Source organism: Arctopsyche grandis, chromosome 5 (genome assembly GCF_051622035.1).
Source record: "Arctopsyche grandis isolate Sample6627 chromosome 5, ASM5162203v2, whole genome shotgun sequence".
NCBI classification, from domain to species: domain Eukaryota; kingdom Metazoa; phylum Arthropoda; class Insecta; order Trichoptera; family Hydropsychidae; genus Arctopsyche; species Arctopsyche grandis.
This window is the reverse complement of record NC_135359.1, coordinates 5,863,343-5,876,093: the sequence shown is the minus strand read 5'-3', so window position 1 is coordinate 5,876,093 and position 12,751 is coordinate 5,863,343. Positions and strand designations below refer to the sequence as shown.

At 32.6% G+C, this 12,751-nt stretch overlaps 1 protein-coding gene and 1 long non-coding RNA gene across 2 annotated transcripts in view; both read left to right on the top strand.

The window, feature by feature from the left end:
• The window catches only part of LOC143912468 (uncharacterized), a 258,387-nt gene that overhangs the window by 163,284 nt on the left and 82,352 nt on the right, over window positions 1-12,751 (top strand). The gene's annotated exons all lie outside the window — the stretch shown is intronic.
• Window positions 1-12,751, top strand: part of LOC143911596 (uncharacterized) — a 33,573-nt gene that overhangs the window by 15,965 nt on the left and 4,857 nt on the right. The window contains exon 2 of the mRNA XM_077430551.1: window positions 9,880-9,966. The gene's annotated coding sequence lies outside the window, so the exon portion shown is untranslated. The remainder of the gene's footprint in view (window positions 1-9,879; window positions 9,967-12,751) is intronic.

Genomic DNA, 12,751 nt, shown 5'->3' with positions numbered 1-12,751 from the left:
AATTGATGATTGAATAAAATCAAAATAAAATATGTACTATAAAAGAAACTTGATCTGATTAAGGACTAAAAATTTCCTAACCACATGTGATCTCAGTATACCCAGTGCCGGTTTTAGGAGGGGCTAGGTCGGGCGGCGCCTGAGGGCGCCAAATAAGTTAGGGCGCCGAACGATGCGCCAAAAGCGCTTTAAAATTTAAAATTAGAGCGCCAAAAGCCATTCAAAATTTTAGATTAGAGCGCCAAAGGCGAAAGTTTTTTCTAAGGGTGTTAAGAAAAAATTGCCCGTGGGCGCCATCGGGTGTAAGGCCGGCACCGAGTATACCACTCCGGAATGTACGATGCAACGTTTTCATCATCCTTATGTATGAGACAGAAGCATGGACCCTGACAAATGCCCTGTATAAAAAGCTGCAGGCTTTTGAGACGTGGACATACATACATAAGGATGCTGAGAATCTCATGGATGGCGAGTTGAACCAATGCCGAGGTACTGACCCTGATGGGAAAACACGTCGAAGTACTTAACATTGTGAAAAAGCGCAAACTAGAATATCTTGGACATGTGATGCCGAACCAGAAACACGATCTCCCGGGCTTAGTAATCCAGGGAAAGATCGTAGGAAAACGCAGTTGGGGCCGTGGAAAGTATCATGGTTGAACAATCTTCGGAAAAATTCAGAGCAGCCGTAGACAGATTTCTAGTTGCTAACGTTCTAGGAAGACATGGCACATGAAGAAGATGAGGACTAAGGCCTAGCTTCAGTTCGGATCCATTTGGAATGAAAGATGCTATGGTTTTATGCAGGGATTTTTTTTGAAAAAAAAAGGTGAAGGAACTCACTTTTTGTTAAGTTTTTTTATTGGAAAAGATTATATTATGTAGAATATTCGTTTGAAACATAAATGCTGAAACAAAAAGGTGCCGGAACGCCGTTCCACTGCGTTACATGGGGAAAAAAGCCCTGGTTTTATGTACATATGTAAAATAGGTCCTAATTCAGAAACATCTTCTACCTCCACGCGGTTCTTTTACCAACTAATTCCATATCGAATACTTTTTTCCAGAATACATTCTTCTAGATTTCAACACATGCCATAACCAAATCAACTAGGATTTTTAAATCTATTAAGTTATAGGTTCAACAATTAATACTGTAATAAGCGTATTACTCCACGGATGTACTTATGTATGTACTACTTACTTAATTCCAATTGTCTGAATTCGTGCTTCTTCTCTTTCAATAAGCATCTAGTATTCATGCCCATATTTAAAGACTGACTTTCAAACTTTCTCACACTGAGTTCTATACTACACCAGAAAAGACATTCGCTATTGGCATTCTGTAGTACAATTCATCTTCTTAAGAAAATTTTATTATTATATATTAAAACGAATTCGTCCACTTTTATAAGTTGGTTTGTTGTTTTCCTGTAATATTTCTTCGAATGTGTTAAAAAAAAGCAATCCGTTTTAAAAATTAATGGTCCTGTCTGTCTGTATAAAGACATTATTTCTATCGAAGTGTTATTATTATATGGGAGTATTCACAGTAGACATTCAAATAATTTCTAATATACTTTTTTCGCAGAATCCAAAGACCGCTCACGATTTTTTGCACACCTGAAAATTTGAAAAAAAAAGCGATAGATCAACAAACATACATACACATCGACCACGGGGTCAACAGAGAGCATGGCGTGTAGCGATGTTTCAATTTCAGGCGAAACTTTGCCTATCGAAAACTAGTATTGACTCTCAACAGGAAAAGTCAGTTTCACACCTTCGCATATATAATAATATAATACTAGCGGACACGATTGTTACAACGAAACCGCAAAACCTTCGGACTTATAGATCTAGATTTGTGTCGTGTGTTTTCAATACAAAAGTTGTTAGCCTTGGTCGGCGGCCCACGCTGCCAAAAGTTCAAAAGCTGGATCGTCGTTTTCGCTGCCATTCAAAAAATTGCAATGTTGTTGCACACGCCATTACACCACCGTTGAAAGTGCCTGAAATTATTCCAAAATCCACAAAAAAAAACTGAGTACGAACGCACGAACGTTGTATGACAGCAGTGTGCAACATTTTTCAAACGAGGTGGCAACTTTTCCACGCTGTTAAATGGGTCACATATCCTTGACTAATGACTTTCGAGAGCTAATTTAAACTCGATACTGGAGGTGTAGATATGCCATTGTAGCCAAAAATGTAATCTATCTTTATGTCCATTGCAACACGCTCACCTGTCATGAATATCGCTCGACTTATTCGTTGGTTATTTCCTAGACTTTTTTTACTTTATCTATGTATGTGTTATAATTGAAGTGTATCTTCCAGTTGAAATATATTTTGACTAGTTGGAATATATTCCATCTCACCTGGTACCAAATACCGAAATGGTTGAAGTGTATTTCCAGTTGCAATTTATTTGGACTAGTTGGAATATATTCCATCTAACCTGGTACCAAATACCGTCATCGTTGAAGTGTATTTTCATTTGCAATATATGTTGACTAGTTGGAATATATTCCATTTAACCTGGTACCAAATACCGTCATGTTTAAAGTGTATTCTCAGTTGTAATATATTTTGACTAGTTGGAATATATTCCATCTAACCTGGTATCAAATGCCGTCACGGTTGAAATTTATTTTCAGTTGTAATATATTTTGACTAGACGGAATATATTCCATCTAACCTGGTATCAAATACCGTTATGGTTGAAGTGTATTTTCAGTTGTTATATATTTGAACTAGTTGGAATATATTCCATCTTACCTGGTATCAATTGCCGTCATGGTTGAAATTTATTTTCAGTTGTAATATATTTTGACTAGACGGAATATATTCCATCTAACCTGGTATCAAATACCGTTATGGTTGAAGTGTATTTTCAGTTGTTATATGTTTGAACTAGTTGGAATATATTCCATCTAACCTGGTATCAAATGCCGTCATGGTTGAAATTTATTTTCAGTTGTAATATATTTTGGCTAGACGGAATATATTCCATCTAACCTGGTATCAAATACCGTTATGGTTGAAGTGTATTTTCAGTTGTTATATGTTATGACTTGTTGGAATGTATTTAATCTAACCTGGTACCAAATACCGTTATAGTTGAAGTGTATTTTCAGTTGTAATATATTCCATCTAATCTGGTACCAAATACCGTAATAGTTAAAGTGTATTTTCAGTTGTAATGTATTTCGACTAGTTGGAATATATTCCATCTAACCTGGTACCAACTACCGTTATGGTTGAAGTGCATTTTCAGTTGTAATACATATATTTGAACTGTTTGGAATATATTCCATCTAACCTGGTATCAAATACCGTTATAGTTTAAGTGTATTTTCAGTTGTAATATATTTTGACTAGTTGTAATATATTCCATGTAACCTGGTATCAAATACCGTAATAGTTAAAGTGTATTTTCAGTTGTAATATATTCCATCTAATCTGGTACCAAATACCGTAATAGTTAAAGTGTATTTTCAGTTGTAATGTATTTCGACTAGTTGGAATATATTCCATCTAACCTGGTACCAACTACCGTTATGGTTGAAGTGCATTTTCAGTTGTAATACATATATTTGAACTATTTGGAATATATTCCATCTAACCTGGTATCAAATACCGTTATAGTTTAAGTGTATTTTCAGTTGTTATATATTTTGACTAGTTGTAATATATTCCATGTAACCTGGTATCAAATACCGTAATAGTTAAAGTGTATTTTCAGTTGTAATATATTCCATCTAATCTGGTACCAAATACCGTAATAGTTAAAGTGTATTTTCAGTTGTAATGTATTTCGACTAGTTGGAATATATTCCATCTAACCTGGTACCAACTACCGTTATGGTTGAAGTGCATTTTCAGTTGTAATACATATATTTGAACTATTTGGAATATATTCCATCTAACCTGGTATCAAATACCGTTATAGTTTAAGTGTATTTTCAGTTGCAATATATTTTGACTAGTTGTAATATATTCCATGTAACCTGGTATCAAATACCGTAATAGTTAAAGTGTATTTTCAGTTGTAATATATTCCATCTAATCTGGTACCAAATACCGTAATAGTTAAAGTGTATTTTCAGTTGTAATGTATTTCGACTAGTTGGAATATATTCCATCTAACCTGGTACCAACTACCGTTATGGTTGAAGTGCATTTTCAGTTGTAATACATATATTTGAACTATTTGGAATATATTCCATCTAACCTGGTATCAAATACCGTTATAGTTTAAGTGTATTTTCAGTTGTAATATATTTTGACTAGTTGTAATATATTCCATGTAACCTGGTACCAAATACCGTAATAGTTAAAGTGTATTTTCAGTTGTAATATATTTCGACTAGTCGTAATATATTCCATCTAACCTGGTTCCAAATACCGTAATAGTTATATAGTGTATTTTCAGTTGTAATATGTTTCAGTCGTAACTAGTTGGAATCTATTCACATTTTTGTTTTGAACGCATTCTTAGATTTATCGTAATACGGTACTCATTACCTTTATACGTAATATCTAGCAAATATAAATGCTTTATTGAATTCTACAGCATTCGTGAAAACATCAGAGCTGTCAAAACTCGACTGTTATATTACAACTGGCGTACATTGTTGAAAGTGTATTTACGCTTGTAGAGATATCTATCATTTACTAGTTGAATTGTATTCGAATATGAATGACCTAAAACGCCAGTTGGAATATATAACAACTGAAAATACACTTTGACGGTAACATACATATGTACGTAAATAGATACATTTTTTTGACAAGATTGCGTATATTAAAAATGATCTGTTTCGTTAATGCTTAGGTATTTCCAGGATGTAGTGGTTGACCTATGTATAGTAATAGATATGGTATTGTATTGAATAATAATTTACTAGAAATCAAATTTAAGCACTTTTCTTGTTAGTGAAGCGGAAAGGTCAAATTTATTGATTATTGCAATATTGCCAATTTAATCTACGTATTATTTATATAGCAGTATATTATTAATATACACGTGTACTTTACGAGGAGGATTGCGAAATATATCGTTACAATGTTGACAATCTGTTTAGCAAGAATCGTCTTACCACTATCATTTATGATTTATATCACTATCATTTATTATTATTATTTATATCACTATCATTTATTATTGAGTATTATTTATATAACTATCATTTGTTATCGAGTATTATTTATAAACAGTGTACCTAAAGATTAGCAAATTTGTCCGATTTCTCGTAGACTAACAAGTTGTCTTCTAATATACATATGTATAAGGTTATAATATACATATGTATAAGGTTATAATATACATATGTATAAGGTTCTAATATACATATGTAATTCACAACACAATACAACTAGTTGTTTTAGTTGCTGTGCTCTTTCGAGAACTCAAAATATTATAAAATAATTGACCGAACAAACCTTTTTTAACAACGAGTTCTACGATTTTTTTTATCACTATAATATGATTCTCAAATTGCACTTTATTCAGCATAACATACTCGAAAAATATGCCTGTCATAGCGTCTTTAGTTATGACAAATGTCGTAGAACCTACGAGGAACTTACATACATATCTGCGAATCTTTAGGTGAATGACCATCTTAAGAATCATCTTCAAAGATGATTTTGGCATGACAGAATACTAATCAGCAGATTCCATGAATCTTGCCTGTAAACAAGACGACGTGTAAAAGATTGCTATTTGTATTATATAAAAGTCCACATTTGAGTTTTATACAAAGACAAAACTGATTAAATTTTTTGTTCAAGTATACATATACATATTTACAAACCTTAATATCTTTCGAACTTTGGCCATTTTTGATTATTTTTTTTTCATATTAAACATCAATATTTGAGGTTGTTTTTCGAACAAAATCGATCATGAATAAATTCAAAATTCATTTGAAATAATGAAATTTACCGTTGCGTCGCAATTAACGAACGCCTTCACGTTAACAGAGGTAGATACAGTCTTTATCACCCTTTTAATTGGATATATGTACAAGTGCACATTGCCACTTCGTTAACAGCGTATAAATTACCTTGAAAAACAGTGATGCAACAGGATGACGTGCACTATTCAACAGTCAGCATACAAAAAAGACGATCCTTCACCGATCGCACCTTGGATCGTTTCTTATGAAAGTCAACGTCTCCGACGATTCTTGAATATATGGTTTTTCGCTGAAAACGCGCCATTTGTGCCACACTTTCGTACTCACGGTCGTCGCCTGTCGAACTGTAGCTTCGGCGAGACGAATTTATTTATTGGCTCGATCTTCCATTTTTTTTGTTCATCTTCTCCTCTTCCGTACAATATGAGCACGAAATGAAACGTGTGTGTGTTTCGAAAAAGTCACTTTTGAAATTGTTCATAGCTGATGTGACGCAACTGGTTTAAATCGTGAGCTCTTTGTCCGTGTCTTAAGTTTTCAAATGGTCACTGTATGTGTGTGTGTGTGTGTATGTGCTAAAAGGTAAAATTTGTGTAGTTTTATCATCATCGTTGTTGAATTAATATTGTGCGTAATGCGTACACATAATTCTTTAAAACGATACATACAAAGCGAAATTTAAATTTATTTAATGACTAGCTGATCCCGGCATGCGTTGCAATGCCAGAATAAGGCATGCAATTCCCGTTCCCGTTTCAAGTGATGGTTGGAGCTCTACTAACGTGTCTTCAACGCCGTGTTGTCATAAACCAACTGGTAACGTGGTTACCAACGAACACGTTTCCTTGACTACACTATGGCGCTTCAAGCTTTCGCGTCGGTAAAATCGTAATTACGAATATTATTATTAAGAGGTTTTTTTTTCACAGTAAGCATCCCGGACATGCATACAACAAATCCTGAAAGTTACATTAATCGGTTGAGTAGTTTAGAAGTCTATACGAGACAGTCAGACAAACAGATAGTAGTGTAAAGTGGGAGTAAATGTTAAACTTTATTTAATGTTTAATAGTCTTTTTTTTATACTTAAACCAGCTGAATCTGGCATGCGTTGCAATGTCACAATAACGCATGAAATTCCCGTTCCCATCTGTCGGAAAAACGCAATTGGCGAACACATTTGAAATTATTCAATTGTTTGTTTATTTTACCTTAACAACGCAGGTGGAAACGCGAAAACATTTCAAATTATTACGTTGCAACGCCACTCATTCCCGTTTTTCCCGTTTCCGTTCCCGTTTTTGGGCGATGTTTTTTTTACAGATTTTTTTTTTTACATAGGCGCCGATTCTATTTTTTTCGGTTCAAAGGATTTGAAGTCTCCGGGGCTAAAGGTGCCGAGGGCGAAGCCCTGGGTGCCAGATTCTGGTATACATATAATTTCAAAAGAGAGTTTGTTTGTTCGTGACAGTCAATGTAATAAAAAAAGAAATGAGTATTCAAATACATTTATATAAAATAAAACTATTTAAATAAATTTAATAAAATGTGTACTATTAGATTAGTGACGTTTAAGCGGTTTATGTATATTACAAATACCGACCGAAGCCGGGTAAAACCACTAGTATTTTATATTAATGGAAATTTATATTTTTTAGACGATAAAAGTAATTGTCAACGTCATGTTATGGACAGCAAAACTTACATTAATATTATATAAGACTTACAGTAATATTATATGGTTAAAATAAGAAATAATTAAATTATTTTACGTCCTTCAATGCTACAAAACTTTGTACGGATGCGATAGCATACTCGTTTCTCGTAATTCTCACGACTATAGACCAGAAGCCTCAAATTATGACACGAAATGAAAAACTGAGACCGAGACTGAGACGACCTGCTGGAAAATTCCCATTTTCTCAGTGGTTCAGTCAGTCTTCGCTTATTCTGAAGTTAAAAAGATTTATTAATATTTTTAATCAACCCCTATTTTTTGCATCAATTACATACTGTCATATATCAGTGAGTGTGTGGTTAGGGTGACTTTAGATGTTTTTTAGTACCATATAAAGAGCAATCTGTTGATGAAATTAATCCAAGATTGTCCTAGAAGATGTCCTAATCTATTGCATTTTTTTTAAATAACTTAAGCCGATATCCAACAAAACGATCTTAATTCAGTTGTTTTGTATTTTTGTAGTGAACAATCGAGAAATTTCTCTTCGTGTGATAAATACATGTACTTATCCTTTCACATTTGCCAAATAAAATTTTACTTTTTTCCAGTATAACGTACATACATGCAACTTTCCTTCCGACTTTAAATGAATTTAACTGTCTTTTTATTTAGCAACTATTTCCGATAAAATACTGCTGATTGTTTTTTATGTATCCTGCCGATAATTGTCCGAGTGAAACGTGTCAACGAACTGAAAATCCAACCCAAAGATAAAAAAAAAAACTATACAAACATCTGACAGATCCGAAACCATATAGACACGCCCGAACATTCACCGCGTGGTAATAATTATGTATGAATTAACATATTTACTACAAAAAAAAGGTGCTATACATCCATATATGCATATTTGCATCGTCCATTTGGGAGACTGTCGGTGTGTTCGCAGGTTAATCAGGGCGAAACGGTTCTGGGCGCCCAACGTCCGACGCACGTTTCTAAATCATATTCAAATTGGTGCTAAAACAAAAAAAGACGCTCAAAAACCGGTGGAAACTTTCATTATTCACCGTGCTGTTGTGCAACCGGATAAAACCGAAACAAACAACAACAGAGCACACAGGTCGGCGTTATTCGCACCCGTCTGTCCCACAACGAGGACCCACAGGTTAATTAATTAATAGTGTATATTCTAAAAATCAATTCACTTTCTAATTAAATTACTAGTGCAAACTTTTCTCGAATAATATTCATACCCACCGGTAATAGGAGTAAGATTTAAATATGTATATATGTAATACGTATTGCATTGCATTTTTAGAATGTAAAATATCATTGTCAAAAGATTCATAGACAAAAATATACACATGCGAAATTACAGTTCGAATTGAAAATTGGAAGTGATTTTATTGAAAAGGAGACGAATACCAGATACATGCCAAACCAAGTAAAAGCTTTTTATAATTTGGATCTACATACATATAATACTGATGTAGGGAAAAAATCTACTGTTGATTATTCATCTGTTCGGTTTATTTGTCATTTTAAAATGTTTACTATGTATCTAGCTCAAAATGATCTAATAATACGCATACTAGTTATTGATTTCTAAATGATTTTAATTACGGTTACTAATATTTTTGTTTATTTTATTTTAAATGATTTCTCTGGATATCTGAATTGATTTTAACAAGTGATTATAAATATTTTTAAATTAAAGTTTGTGAAAATTAAAAGACAAAATGTTTTTTTATCGATTGCAATACTTATTTTGATCACACATAGTAGAGTTACTAATATTTACAACTTAGAGAACTAATTTTAATACTAAAAAATGGAAAAAAATTTGTCCATTTCTTGAAAAATTATTTATTATATTCGTGATTAGTATTTGTGTCACTGTAGTCCAGTATATTAATATACAGGGAATATTCCCTCGTTTTGTGCAAAACCTTGATGCACGAAACAAGAGATGTTTATTATTCAATGTATGACTAAAGTAAACCGCAACGTAAGCGATATTTGATTTGTCGTTCGGTTCGAAATGTCAAACTGGTATTACCTACGTTGATCTTATAAATAGAATCGTATGTGGAAAGATTTCTTTAATGCTCGTTGATGTCATATGGGTCGTCGAAAAACAATGCTGATGTGTGTAATGGGTCCGTCGAAACTCATAATGCGATTTTTATTGATGCGTTCGTAACGATTCCAAAATGGCTGCCTGTTTGTATTGAAATTAAAATTAAAATAATGTTCTTTTGTTTTCAGATAATACAAGAATTTAACGAAGAAAATTTGATTTACCACAAGGAGACATCGACGAATGGTGTCAATCCAAACCCAAACCTTTGAAATGTACGTATGTTTGTAATCAAGTGTGGTGTAATAGATTTTAACTTTCACGTAGTTTTATAGAAAAGTTCCAACGCATACGAATAATATTATGACAATTCCTTCTGAACCTTTTATATAAGAAACTCCTCGCCCAGACTTCTGTTTAATATATTTAGTTTACGTTCAACAATTCAGTTTGTCCGACATGATTTTGATAGGTAATCAATCAATCGATGTGTCTGGATATGGTGATGACTCGTGTCTAATTAGTAATTGTATCGGTATTGAATCGTCACGCAGATGATTATAACGCAGTTTGCTACATCTAAAATTGATTCAATTTATTGTTGCAATGTGATGCACGTATTGCCAACTGTTGAAAAATGATTTTAAATGACTTGAATGGAAATTCAATGGAAAATGTCTTTTAAAATGTTACTTTATATTATTTTCAGTATATTTTACCTCCTCTTACAACATCATAGCCAATTCTTGTTTGGATGTAGTGGTTTTAATTAATGATCGCGTGTTTGTCTTTGGTTTTTCCTTAAATTATCAGTTGCAATATTCAATTATTATCGTTGTTTTCAAAGAATTGTTTTTTTATACTTCATTAATTTATGATATCTTTTGGAAAACATACTCTTAAATGCATATAAACTACTACTAACTACCGTTATACATACGTCAAATATTATAATTCTATCTCGAATACGTTTTTTCGCAGTTGCCATTTCGCGAAGTTTATTCAAGATCGTAAATTTCCGTACGAATGCGTTATTTATTATTGTTATTATACAACGTTTGCCTATGAGAACAATAATCGCTTTTTAGAAAGTTAATTCGAATTACGCGCGGATAGTTCAAAAATTGAATTTGATAATGAATAGTGAAATTTCAGCGATGAACTGAGAAAATCACTCTTATTGTTGTTGGTGGTATTTTTTCCTATTCTGGTTTGTTGCCGTTGTTTATTATACTTCTTGCATTGAAATTGCATCTGCGCTAACTTTTACCGGAAATATTTTTCACATAAAATTACTCGTTATGACGGATAATAATAAGTGCACGTTACGTAATACAAAATAATCACGCTGAAAAGTCTCTTCGCTCTTCTGCTTCGGACAATTCAAAATGTCAATTCATTTGTCTTCACAATTTTGCATACAAACTGCTGGTGCAATTCCGACTGATACTTATATAAATACATAGTTGCATGAAACTCGATCCTACGCAAATACGTACATAGTGTCTAGTTTTATACAATATATCTACGTTCTATGTGTCTTTCTCCGATTTCGAATGACTTTCACGATCGCCAAAGCGGCCTTTCAGATCGCCTTTGCTTTGGGTTTTGGTCCAATTTCGCCTTAGAAAGGAGCAGTCGTGCATTGCGTGAAACTTGGCAAATGGCAATCTAGAAAATGGCACGGAAAAAAAGACCTTCTTCTTCTGTGTGAGAGATAGAATATGTTGCAACTAACGGTGACACGGTAGGCTCCACAATGTTGCGTTGTTAAAACCCACGTTTTTACAACAGAGCAAGTGCAATCGAGTAAACATTGAGACGGTCTAGTTATTTATCCAGGGCTAACAGCTAGAAATTTATACACTATATTTATTTTATTGTATTTAAACATTTCTTTTGAAATTAGGTTAATTAATATATTACATGACTTAAAGTGATGCTCATTCACTTTATAATACTTTCTTAATCTTTGAACTATTAAAACAGAGCTATTCTGAAGTGCGAGAAATGCATTTGAAAGGATAGAAAGAAATCAATCGAACCGGAATCATAATATAAGTCAAAGATTCATACATGGAAACATGAAAAAAATGTTAAATTGCGAGAATTAAGGGGTATTAAGTGTCATCAACTTAGTCAATTTTGATAGTAAATATTGTCTTATATAATGTATCTACATATGTATAAAAAAAACCTAATTAAACTTGAACCAATTTTTGAATTTAACTTCTTCTTTGATTGAATCATAAACATAAAGAAAATGAATGCCTATTTAATTGAATAAATGCTTATTCTGTAATTTTTGTCAGTCATTTGGTACATTTTCAATTAAATATATATATTTACCTACTTAATATGCATATTGGTAAATTTAATAGAAAGTCTATGAGTATATAAATATATTTAATAAGAGATAAATTGAGTAAATTAGATGACAATATTTACTTTATCTGTGTACGTTTTTTTTGTTATTTGATATAAAATGAATATTTAAAATGGACTGCTAAACGCATTCATAATGAATTCTGATCTTGCGATATGAAATATCAATTAAGTGCAAATGAATTGTAAAAACCCGTCATTATTTCACCTGTTCGTGGCACGTTTGCATCGATTTATTACGAGAGAACATAGAAAAAATGAAATTTTACTTTCACGTAACGTGCAATTAAAACCGTACGTCATATGTATTTTGAATTAGAATTCGCTTAAATACGTGTAAATAAATAAATATTTGAAAATGCTCACAAATCCGTAACGCTTTCGTTCTCGACATCATATTATAATATATATTAGGCGAAAAAAAAACTAGTACATGCAACGCAAGTTCACATTGTATAAAATTCTCTTGAAACGGATGGTTAATTATTACTATCGTATAACCATTTAAGATAATATCAGTTCTGTCTAATAATATTGTTATTTTTTTTTTGTACTCGCCATGAAAAGGTCACACGCGAATCAATACAAGTTTTATTATCGATTGAAATATTCATTACAGGCAATTATTTGTATTAATGTGCGCGGATGTTTGTACAGTTGTTAATTTCGGTCAAT